The sequence below is a fragment of the Vicugna pacos genome, unplaced genomic scaffold (genome assembly GCF_048564905.1).
Source record: "Vicugna pacos unplaced genomic scaffold, VicPac4 scaffold_19, whole genome shotgun sequence".
Taxonomy (NCBI): Eukaryota; Metazoa; Chordata; class Mammalia; order Artiodactyla; family Camelidae; genus Vicugna; species Vicugna pacos.
This window is the reverse complement of record NW_027328740.1, coordinates 39,928,329-39,940,996: the sequence shown is the minus strand read 5'-3', so window position 1 is coordinate 39,940,996 and position 12,668 is coordinate 39,928,329. Positions and strand designations below refer to the sequence as shown.

Below are 12,668 nucleotides of genomic sequence, written 5' to 3'. Positions count from 1 at the left end.
TTGCATTATTTTCATTCACATTGTAGTATTTTCATTCACAGTGCTCCGACTTGGTCCTAAATTCGACCAATATTTTGAGAGACATTTCATGACCAATTTTGTCCCACGGTGCTAGGATGGCTCATACCTAGTTCAGCTGAAGAAATTTCTGAGCTGCCATTCAAGGTGTTAGGTTTTTTATCAGGATCTGTTGATACTAAAAGTTCTCAGGATCGCCTGTCTTACTAGTTTATTATGATCCAAAAAATGTTTGCCCTTCGTTGCTCATTTCTATACCTAGAATCACACTATTACAATTATTTTATACAGGGTTATAAATTTTATCTAATTCTTCAAGATGTTTAGCCATCATCAATCTTGTAGACCTAGTTACACATTGGGAAATGTAACAGACAACAATTTTATAAAATAGACAGGATATAAGTAATAAAGCTAGTAACATTAATAAAGGCACGAGTAAGAATTTAATAGTCGAGGAGTTACATATTTGGGTTAAAATTTTGCTTGTGTTTCCGATTGAGTTTGAGTGACCTTATGAGAAATTTCTTATTTATGGTCAGGGCCAGAGCAGGTATTAATTGGCCAGGTGAGATCACCCAACTTGTATGTTCCACAGTTGCCTAAACAGAAATATAATTACCTTTTTAGAATAACATTTCTGAGGGCTATCTAGTTAGAGCCATGGAGTAGGGAAACCCACCAAGGTAACATAGAAGTACTAGACATAGGTAATTTACCATGAACTTAACAATTGGAGTAGTTCATAATCAAAGGTAGGAGAAATTATCAAAGTAATTGGCATACAGTCCTGGTCCGGTGTCTTGGGTCAGCTGTCTAGCTCAGATGTAGTCTTCTTCTCATCCTGACCTGGGTAGCTTTTTCTCCATTTGAGCATTGTTTTAAGGTGAGCAGTGTTCTATAGGCCAGTGCACTGCAGGGGCTGTTTCTGATAGGAAATGAATCCGAAAGTCTGTTTCCTTCAGCTTTGGTGTGTACGGTGTATTTAAGAGTACCTGATAAAGGGTCCTTCTATTCAGGTTGGAGACAGTTCTTTAAGTCATGCCTGTTCCATGATGTATAACCCCCTGGCTGCAGGTCATTGGACATTGGAACTTTACCCAAGGATAGATTACTGAGCATCAGAAACAAACCTAGAGTATCCTTTTCATAATTCAATTAAACAGAGCAATGTGACATAACAGCAAGGAATGATCTGGAATGTGTCTTATTAAATATAGACCTCAATTAACAAAACTAGAATTTAATATCCACTAAAATATAATCTTTTTTCTCTCTAAAATTACCCTAATATTTCTCAAATACAGCCAAATGAAGACAATTTGTTTACAAGTCTGATTATTTGATCATATAGGCTTTTTTAAATTGGCTGTGTTGGAACTTTTAATAACGAGTCTCAGGGTAGAATGTTAATAAGCTTTTCTAAGGCCAGGAAAGCAACATCAAGGGCTTGTCATGGGTTTCTGCCTTACAGATTTAGGTAAATTCTTTTCTCTTTAAAATCCCTAAAATATTTTGGGATTCCTATATCTGTTAGGAGATGAACTTCCTCGTTTTTCTGATAGAGCCACTGGGGACCTAAGAGATTTTAGTCTCTTGAGGGATCAGATAGAGGGAAAAGATAACACTTCCAAATCAGATTACATAGGTATAATTCATCAAATTGCTGTGAATCATAACTTGCTTAAGGAGAAGAGATTCTTTATGTCTGGGAAACAGGTTAAAAGCCAGTAGTATTTCAGACAAAATCAAAAATTATAACCATACTCACCAGATGTAACTAATTCTTCAAATCAGTTTTCATTAGACCTTTAAAATTTCTTACCCAGTTTAGTTCAGTGCTATAGTTTGAAATTTATTAGAAACCAGTAAATCTCCTTGAAGAGAAAGCACTTTGCAAAATCACCAGAAGGAAACAATTAACTGTCTATAAATGACAAAATATTTAAAAGCATGGTTCAACACCATTACACTAAAATCAATAAATTAACCTGCATACTATAACCAGAAATATGACTGGTAACATTTTAGATATGCCATAATTTTAGGGAGTCCATATAATATGTAGAATATCTATGTTAATAATGTTTTCTCATACAATATAACCTTTGAAGATTTATTATTCATTTGACAATACCATGTATTTAACATGCCAAATGAAATTTACTAGTTTTAAATCTCTTTTTGGGATGTTTCAGGGGCACGCTGTAGCATCCCAAACTTAACTGGAGATTAAAAGAACTTTAATTAGAACTTGATATTTGGGGAGCTTATTAAAATATTTCAAAAAGCTTGGTCAGATAAACATATAGATCACTGTAAAGTAGTACTTATTCATTAAGAAAGTATGTCAAAGGTAAAGGCAGAACAGATCAGGTAAGTGGTATAATATGCTTTACATTTTGTTACTGAAAGTGAATGAACATTTTAAAAAAATTTTGTCCTCTTAACAGAGAGAAAACCAAATCTAGTCTTGTACCAGCTTAAGTCGAAGATTCATTTACTTTGCCCAAGTTGATTCTAAACTTAGCCAATTCTGACTACGTACAAAACTCTTTCCTTAGGGTTCCTCTTCCACATGCCTTCCACAGCTTTCTATAGTCATATTAGTGTGTCCCTTATTTTCTGTTCTATTCAGAAGTGACCAGCTTCAGGAGAAAGTCACTATTTTTCATTAACAAAATATAATTTCATTCTTATATCTTCCTTTACACATTTATCTTACTTTCCTAGGATACTGAGATCATTCCCTTAATAATAGAGACTACTTCAGGGTGGCACCAACCATGTATTAATATTTCTAAACACCTTTATTTCTCTGTAAGAGGAAGTTAAATCTTAATTAATTCATGTTTCAATCTTATTTTATCCAAAAATAGCATAGCTATTTAATAAAATCCTATCATTTAACTTAAAGTAGCACAAATCTAGAATTTAAAGATACCAAACATTTGGAGATTATCTTAAGCATACATTTTAAAAATATATTTTAAAAATTTACCCTAAGCTCTCATCTCATTTGTATTTAATTTACTTAAAATTTTACCACACCACATTACTATAATATTTTTTGACAAATCAGCACCAGATATAACAGGATCTTATTTGACTTTCATTAAACCTAGATACAGTAAATTTAGTATACTTAATATTGATGACTTTAAAGATGTCTATATTAATTATAACATACTTAAACTAAACAATATCAAATATTATCTTAATATTGAATATTTTCCAGTTCACGTGAAGCTGAAATTCAATTTGGTCAGCTTTTATTTTAAAATACTTAATTTGTAAGCTCTTATTTTTTATGCCAATTAAGCAGAGCTCTTTGACTTTCATTTTTTTTTTTTTAGCTGTAGAAATATCTCACATCTATAATGTGTACGCAGGCTTATAAACAGACAAAAGCTGGAGATTTCATAGCTTCACTTTAAAACTTACTTATGAGATAAGTATAATAATAGTTGGAGTAAACTGAATTTGCTTGCTCAAATCACTAAGGCTTACTGTTTATGAAAGAGACATTTAAGATTTCTTGACAAATTCTTAAGGATCCGTCAGAGTTCTGAGTTCTAAAATGCCAAAAATTTCTTTGTTCTAAAGTTTTATCTCCTTGAGCTAATTAGGCTCAGTCCTAGGTCACTGTTTGCTGTATTTATATTTCTGATCTGCTAGACAAAGACACACGCTTCCAGTTCCCCAAAGAACTGCTCTGTCAAAGGATTCTTGAGAATCCCAATTTATTTGCGTGGCCACCATATGTACACAATACTTCTACCTTTTGTATGGCAGAGTCCAAGATTTCCTTTAAAAAAAAAGGAAACATATATATACATACATACACAAACATAAAATACCCAGAAAAAGATAAAACGTTTACATTTCAAGGACATAGGAAGAGAAATCCAAGTTCCCCCTAAAGGGGATTTTGTTTTATGAGTTCAGAATTCCAGAAAATGTTTTTAACAGGCCTGGATAGTTACTTTCAGAGTGAGTTTTTATTTTCTAATTCCCAATTAATTTTGTTAGTTTTGTACGTATATAAACCTGGCTGTGGAATTAGTTGGAGGCTCGCAATCTGTGATTACTTTTTCTTTTCTTTCCTTTTCTGTTTTTTTTTTCTTTTTTTGAAAGTTCTATTCACCATTCTAAGGTCTGGTTCTCAAAATAAAATTGCTAATAAGTTTTCCTGTAGGGACAACTCTATGGCATTAAGTATTTGCCTCTACCACTCCTGCAAGTTTCTCTGTCAGCGGAGAAAGCTGTTACCAGCCAGGAGGAGGTTCCCATTTTTCGAGTTGAAAGGTTCCTCATAAGAACTTTAATTTTATCCCAAAAAATTCAATGGAGGTAATCAAATTGAGGAAAACATTAGACCAGCCTCTTACCTAAGAACTCAGTCCTGAACCCAGTGTGTTTCAACTTGGACCCACTCGGGACTTCTCCACTGGGTGAGTATTTTCCTGGTATGTTTCCACCAGTCCCACCTCAGAGGTTTCCTCAAGGTGGGTGTTTCCCGTTACCTTTCAACCAGGCCCTACCCAGCATGTCTCCACTGGGTGGGTTATTCCCTTCAGTATTTTTCAACTGGAGGGCCAGTTACCTGGATACACCACCAAATAAATCTCAGGATCATCAACCAATATGGGAGATCCTAGAACCATGAGAAACTCACCCAAATTCATCTGGACTCCTCAAGGAGGAGGACGGGCACAAAGGACCACTGCTGCTACCAAGGCTCTGGTTCCTCGGAGAGTTCAGTTGGAGAGAAGTCTGCTCTGGGTCCCTTCATGGTGTCCAAAACTGTTGACTGAAATACATGGGCATCCTAAAAGTTAAGAGTTATGTTTTACTTGGCAGGAGGACTCGAGCAAGGATGACAGTCTCCCAGATCGCACTGAGGGACTGCTCTGAAGAGGTTGAGGAGGAGCTACGATATATAGGAGATTTACAACAAAGACCAGGTTGTTGGAACAACAAAAGTTTGCTTGTTATCTAAAGAAAGCCAGGTGTCTCAAGTTCAAGAATTTAGTGCTTCTCTATGTATGGGAGGAAGCAAATATTTGGACTCACTGAATTCATTCTTTAGACAAGCACCTAGCTATCTAGGGCAAGTATCCTGTCCTTTCTTATTCTGAGTCTGCTCAGAGGGCGCTGTTATGAGTGGCTGCAGAGGCTGGGCTGCAGGCCTTTCCTTTCTGGGGTGTGTTGGCAGCCACTGATATCTTGGTTTCAGCATTCTTTGTTTACTGAAATGGTTGCAGTGTTTTCATTCACATTGTACTATTTTCTTTCACAGACTGATTATGGATAATCTGCAAACTTGGAAAGCAACCGAGATGGAATTACTGCAGGTACATTCTACTTTAATAAGCCGTGTGCAAACATAAACATGGAGGAATCATACAAAAGGATTTGTTGGTGTAGGGAAGGGTTTCTGCACATTACAGGCGAAGGCAAGGCAGAATTCCTCTCCTTTGTATGCAGGGACGTGAGTCCACCATTCTTTTCTGTAGTGGTTTCTGAGAACAATTTATGGTAATTAACCAACATTGACAAACGGTGGAACACAATGCATTTAAGAGCTGGCCAGCTGCAGATTGTTTATTGGAAGGTGGATTTCATAGGCAAGTGGTCAGGTGGATGGGAGAGAGAGAGATCCCAGGCCTGGGCCCAGATTCAGGTTTAAATCGCCATTTCCTCACCATAGAGCCTTGGACTAGAATGTAACCTCTCTTAACCTGTTGGTGAATCTGTGAAATGGGCATAATATTCCTTTGTTCCTGGGATTGTTGTAAGTTGTAAAGAGTATTATAGCACACATGAAGCACTTAACACACTGGCAATTAGCAGTGTTCACTTTGTCCGGCCACCCTGCTTGGCGTGTGTCAGAGCCATAAAGGCAGCATTTGTCTGTTGAGGGCGCACTGGTAGCCCCTTGAAAAGGTTGTGAATTTGGTGATTTCCTTAATCCTTGTAACTCTGTGTGCCATGGGCAATTATTTTCATGGACAGATGAGGAATCTCAGGGTAAAGAAGACTGTGTAATTTGCCCTAACTCAGGCCATAATTTTCGGTGCAGGGGCCTTGGTTCAGCATGGGCCCCTGGGACTTATACCGCCTTCTTTCAGCACCAGAGCCAGATGTTGGCTCGGCTGTCATCCAGCCCAGAATACCCAGCAGGCAGCAAGACACACCTGGCCCTGTGCTGCTTGAGCAAAAACTCCGGAGGGGAGGCAGTTACAAAAGGTATAATAATAAAAACAGGCGATTGCAAAATGTGATCAGCTCTGAGAAGGAAAGGAACACGTCTCGCGGTGCAGAGATGGGAGCTTTCCCGTGGGGGCTGCTCTGGGGGCGTTCATCTCAGCTAAACAAGCTCTGATGCTGCACCAAGGCAGGAAGGCAGGGCACGTGTGCTCAGGTAGACAGGGCCTCGTTGTTTATACTCATTCCCCATTTAGCGGTAGCTGTCACGAGCACTTTCGTAGTAAACAGATGTCGGCCATAATCATCCCACACTTTGCTTGGTAGTTTTTTCCCCCACTTTTGAGATGAGGTAATTGAAGCTGGGGAGTTTGCTGCATGCCCGTGATTAACTTGGAAATACCCCCACTGGTCTTTCAACTTAGACTGGTGTGGCTGTCATGTCCCAGCCCTGTGAATGGCATCGTGTAGCTTCTCCCAAGTGGCCCAAATGACTGACATTGATTTTCTTAATTCATAGGAAATGGTATGTGACAATAGGGAAAAAGGTAGTAAGAAATTGGAAAAATACAAAAAAAACCTATCTTCCCCAGCTGGGGAAACGTGCCCTCTGTCACTCACCCCACTCACTGCCTGGCACCTCCTCCCTGCCAACTCCGTGTTCAGAAGCCACTCTGAGCCTTTGAAGAACATTTTGCCTTGTGACACTGTTGACTAAGACCTGTGACCTCTCTGCCCCTGGTTAACTCTCGCTTCAAAGCCATTTAAATTTTATTCAGGCTCCTCCTCGCAGATGTAAGAGTAGCCTCTTTAAACTTCTTGATGCAGCTCCTTAATGAAGATCTTGTGAAGGAAACCTAGCCAAAACTTGGGGGGTATGCACATAGTGAGTGTAAGCTCAGCACTTTGTGAAGTTCAGAATCAGATGAGTGGGTGACTCAGGAAAGACTTTTTTAAGGTAGCAAGGGGAAAGTGAAAGGACGCGGGCTATGTGAGACAGAAACATCTCGATCCCAGCCAGCAAGGCACCAGCATTCAGGATGGTGTGTGGAGAGTGCAGAGTTCTCACAAAGAAAGAATTGGTGGGATCGGAGGGAGGACAGTTAGGTTTTTACTGGGGAAGGAAAACGTGGGCTGAACATTTCCTGGTTGAACAAGAGGAATGTGACATGATGTGCTTGTATTTTGGAGAGAAGGGTTTTGTGGGGTTAGGCCTAGGGAGAACGCTCTCTGGCTGGGGATTCAGCACAACAGAGAAACACAGAGAACTGGGTCAACCACAAGCCCCTGCTGGGGGAGGGGCTGCCCGCCAATTGGAGCCTTTGGTGCTGCTTCTGTCCCTTAGCTGGGGCCTAAGAGCTCCCTTCACAACCCTGTCCTGTTGATACAAGAAAAAACGTGGGGCATGAGAAGGGCTGTGTCCCAGCATTTGGTTGAGCCCCTGGGATGTGCCCCGCCGGATGTGGGTCCTTGGCTTCATGCAGGAAAGTATTCAAAAGCAAGCCAATTTTGAGTAAATGTAGATTTATTCAAAGATATATATTGAAAGGCAAGAGAAACACTACGATGTTTTGGGGTTGTATGCTCAGATTAAAAGTAGGTACTGGGATTTCAAAATTGTAGAATAGATAATCAAGATTATACTGTATAGCTCAGGGAAATTTACACAAAACTTTATGGTAACAGAGAAAAGAATGTGACAATGAGTGTTTATATGTGCACTTAAGACTGAAAAATTGTGCTGAACGCTGGAATTTGACACAGCATTGTAAAATGATTATAAATCAATTAAAAATCTTAAAAAAAAAGAATGTGAGGAAGTTTTCAAGGGATGTTTCCAGATATAAAACCGTTTTTGAGCATTTTTATATTTAATATGAAATACATTTTTATTTGAAAGTTGATCATAGTTGAACTTAATTTTTTCAAATATGGCAGGATTTTTTATTTTTTTCAATTTTTTTCTCTCTCTTTTTTTTTCTAGAGTATGAAATCTGTTAGAACTAGGGTAAAGCGTAAACAAAGCCTTGCTGACTTTAAAGTGTCATCTGTTGACTGTAATTCTTACAAAACGTCTGTATTTTGAAATAAAAATCTTTAATGCTAACTGAAAAATAAAAGTAGGTACACACTCCACAGACATAGTGTGGGACTTCTCCAAAGAGGGAGAGAGAGTGGTGACACTGTGTTGCTTGTTTTCATGGGCTTGGCAGTTTCATATGCTAATAAGTAGAAGGACCAGCCTTAGGGCAAGGGAATGGAATTACCACGAAGTTGGCCATTTCCCACCCTTTGACCTTTTGTGGCTAGCCTTGGGACTGCCATGGTGCCTGGGGCTTGTTATTCACCATGTTACTATTACAGTGGGTGTATAATGATGCTCAAGATCTGCTAGAAATTAAATCTCTTCATCCTGAGCCTCAAGGCCTATTTGGGATTGAGTGCTTCACCATTTTGATGTTAATTGCTGTGGCCTTCCTTGAATGGCTGTGCTCTGCCCCCTTCCAACCTGTCTCACTGTGATGACACAGAGAGAGCAAAGTCCGGGCCCTGCCTGTGCTCCTGCATTTAACATGGGGAGGGGTGGTGTGGGCTGAGGATGACTCTGAGTGGTGAGAAGGATGTTTCACATTTTCCCACGTGGGACATGGGGACCTGTCAGCAGCCACCACAGATTTATCTCACGGGCATTATCGCTTGTGTCACACATCTTTTTCTATTTTTCTTTTTTTTATGTATTTAATCGAAATTTAATATCAGATTTTTTCGTAAAGAAATTTCTCTTTTCCTTTTCTTTGGGGCTCTTTTTGAGGGGTAGGCAATTAGGTGTATTTATCTGTTAGTGGAGGCCCTGGGGCTTGACCACAGAACCCCTTGCATGCTAAGCATTCGCTCTACCACTGAGCTCAACCACCCACCCCATCATCTTTTTCTTTTTACTTTAGCTGCCAAGAATCTTACAGCTGAATATCTAGTCCATCTTTAACACTTACCCTGATTTCAAGGCATCTATTTTCATGACTTTACCTTCCCCTGGTTTTATTTAAGTATTGAATCTACATTTTCTCTTCACTCTCACTTTTGTCTTTTTGTTGTTATGGTTGTTAAGCAGTGTTTAAAAAATTGTTTAAATTCTCTTTTAGCAGGAAGCTGAAAGTAAATATATATGTAAGCAAATTTATCATACTTAAATGCTTTTTTACATTCTAAGCTGTTTAGTAGTTGCTTAAAAACCGAATGGAATATTAAATTGATAATATTTTAAAATTATTTTTTAATTTTTTATAAAGGTATAGCTGATTTACAATATGAAATAAGTTTCAGGGTGTTCAATAGATGCACAATTTTTAATATTATGCTCCTTTTATATTTTTTGTAAATTATTGGCTATATTACCTGTGTTGTAAGATACATCCCTGTAGCGTGTTTATGTTATATGTAGCAGTTTGTATAAGAAAGTTAGGTAATGCAGAATCTGGGGCGTGGCTGTGTCTGACCCAGGTTCACGGTCACCCTGCCTGTCAGGGCCCAGGCCCTCACTCCAGTCTGCAGGGCAGCGAGTCGAGGCAGCACTCATTAGCGCTGGTATCAACCTCTGAGTGGCAGTGATAGCAGTGACTGTCTGTGGACGTGCAAAGTGTTGTTCCAGGAGCTTTAAATGCATTTCTGCATTTAATAATTAAAGCCTTCCTGTGAGGAATCGTTTTATGTTTTTAATGAATAATATATTTTATTTTAATTTTGATAGAATTCAAACCTCCGGAAAATTTCTAGGAATAGTACAATAAACACTTAGATGCAGTTTACTTAAAAGGGCACTATTAGCCCTTTTGTGTCTGGCTTATTTTAGCATAAAGTTTCAAGGTTCATCAATGTTGTAACCTGAATCAGTACTTTATTCTTTTGGTTTGATAATATCCTTTTTCTTTTGGTTCATTTTGGTCTATTTAAACATATTTTAATTGAAGTCTAGTCAGTTTATAATGCTGCATCATTTTCTTGTGTACAACACAACACTTCAGTTGTATAGGAAAATTCCTGTATTCATTTTCATATTTTTTTAAACATGTTACTATAAGATATTAAATATATTTTCCTGTGCTATACAGTATAAATTTGCTGTTTATTCTATACATAGTCCGTATCTGCAAATCTTGAACTTCCAATTTACTCCTTCCTATACCATCTCCCCTCTGGTAACCATAGTTTGGTTTCTATGTCTCTGTGTCTGTTTCTGTTCTGTAGATAAGTTTATCTTTTTGTTTCTTTGGCTTTTTTTTTTTTTTAGATTCCACATGTGGGCGATCTCATACGGTACTTTTCTTTCTCTTTCTGGCTTACTTCACTTAAAATGTCATTCTCCAGGTCCATTCATGTTGCTACAAATGGCATTAATTTATTATTTTTTTATGGATGAATAGTAGTCTAATGCACAAATATACTACAACCTCTTTATCCAGTTATCTGTCAGTGGACATTTAGGTTATTTTGATGTCTTGCTATTGTAAATAGTGCTGCTCTGAACATTGGGGTGTAGGTGTCTTTTTGAATTAGGGTTCCTTCTGGATATATGCCCAGGAGTGGGATTGCTGGGTCATATGGGAGGTCAAGTTTTTGTCTTTTGAGGAATCTCTATACTGTTTTCCACAATGGCTCCACCAAACTGCATTCTCACCACACTGTAGGATCGTTCCCTATTCTCCACAGCCTTTCCAGCATTTATTGTTTGTGAACTTCTGAATGATGGCTATTCTGACTGGTGAGAGTTGATATTTGATTGCAATTTTGGTTTGCATTTCTCTGATAATGATATTGAGCATTTTTTCATGTGCATATTGGCCATTTGTATGTTTTCAATGGAGAAATGTTTGTTTAGGTCTTCTGCCCATTTTTGGATTTAATTGTTTGTTTTTCTTTCTTATCAAAAGTAAAAGCTGTTTATATATTCTGGAAATTAAGCTCTTGTCAGTTTCATTCAATGTAAATATATTCTTCCATTCCATAGGTGGTCTTTTTGTTTTGCTTACTGTTTCCTTTGCTATTCAAAAGCTTGTAAGTTTAATTAGATCCCACTTATGTAAATTTTCTTTTATTTCTATTCCTTGAGTAGAATTCTCTAGGAGAACATTGCTGAGATGTATGTCAGATGATTTGCCTATGTTTTCTTCTAAGAGTTTTATAGTGTCTTGTCTACATGTTTAAGTCTTTAAGCCATTTTGAATTTATTTTAGTGTATGCTGTGAGGGAGTAGTCTAACTTCATTGATTTACATGCTGCTGTCAAGTTTTCCCTACACCATTTGCTGAAGAGGCTATTTTTATTCTATTGTATGTTCTCACCTCCTTTGTCAAAGATTCAAAAACCAAAAGTTTGTAGGACGATTCTTGGTAATTTTGTTTATCCATTCATTGATGGATGGATATTGTTTGTAACTTTTGGCTACTCTGAAAGATACTACTATGAATATTGATGTACAAGTTTTTGTAAGAATAAGTTTTCATTCTTTTGGCTGTAGAGTTGGCCCTCCTTATGTGTAGTTTCCACTTCATGGATCCAGATGGCTGATTGTAAAGAGAATCAAACATCCTTGGGTTATGTTATCCAGGGTGGGGGGTTCCTTAAACCATCCCCCCGAGGATTCTAAGGGATGACTCAATATGTAGGAGTGGAATTGCTGAGCCAAATAACTCTAATCTTTTGAGAAAACACCAGACTTCTGCAAAGAAGCTGCACCATTGTTCCTTTCCAATGGCCGCATATAAGGTATCTCTTCCTCCTGAATGACACTTGTTATTGTCCATGTTTGATTATAACCATCCTATTGGGTGTAAAATTAGATCGCATTTTGCTATTGATTTAGCTAGTGATGCTGAGCATCTTTTCATATGCTTATTGGACATTTGTGTATCTATTTAAATCCTTGGTAAATTTAAAAATTGGGTCGATTTTCTTTGTATTGTTCAGTTGTAAGCATTTGTTATATATCTTGGATACTAGTCTCTTATTACATATATGCTTTGTAAAATGTTTTTCCTATTCTGCAGATTGTCTTTTCACTTTAGTTTTCTTAAACATTAAAACAATTTCTTTATAGGGGAGGTAATTAGATGTATTGATTTATTTTATTTTTCTTGCTAAGCACGCACTCTATCGCTTGAGATACCTTCTTCCCCTGTAATTTCACTTTTTTGATGATGTCATTTGAAAGAAAAAAGTTTTAATTTTGATGAAGTCCAGTTTATCTGCCTTTATCTTCTGTCACTTCTGCTCTTGGTATTGTATCTAGGAAACCAAAACCTATCCTAGGACCACAAAGATTTATAATGTCCCTTCTTTTAGAAAGTTTATAGGTTTAGTTTTTATATTTCTGTCTGTGATACAATTTGAATTAATTTTTATTTGTTATATACAATATGGGGGTCCAGATTCCAGATTCATTC

General features: G+C 37.5%; 1 protein-coding gene across 8 annotated transcripts in view; it reads left to right on the top strand.

Annotated features, from left to right (window-relative positions):
* The window catches only part of LOC140693410 (trafficking protein particle complex subunit 9-like), a 101,796-nt gene that overhangs the window by 26,667 nt on the left and 62,461 nt on the right, over positions 1-12,668 (top strand). For 3 of the 8 annotated variants that reach the window (XR_012069148.1, XR_012069146.1, XR_012069147.1), the window contains exons 5-6: positions 4,882-4,985; positions 5,321-5,375. The exons of 2 other annotated variants lie outside the window; for them this stretch is intronic. The gene's annotated coding sequence lies outside the window, so the exon portion shown is untranslated. The remainder of the gene's footprint in view (positions 1-4,881; positions 4,986-5,320; positions 5,376-12,668) is intronic. 3 more of the 8 variants (XR_012069151.1, XR_012069149.1, XR_012069150.1) reach the window with 1 other exon arrangement.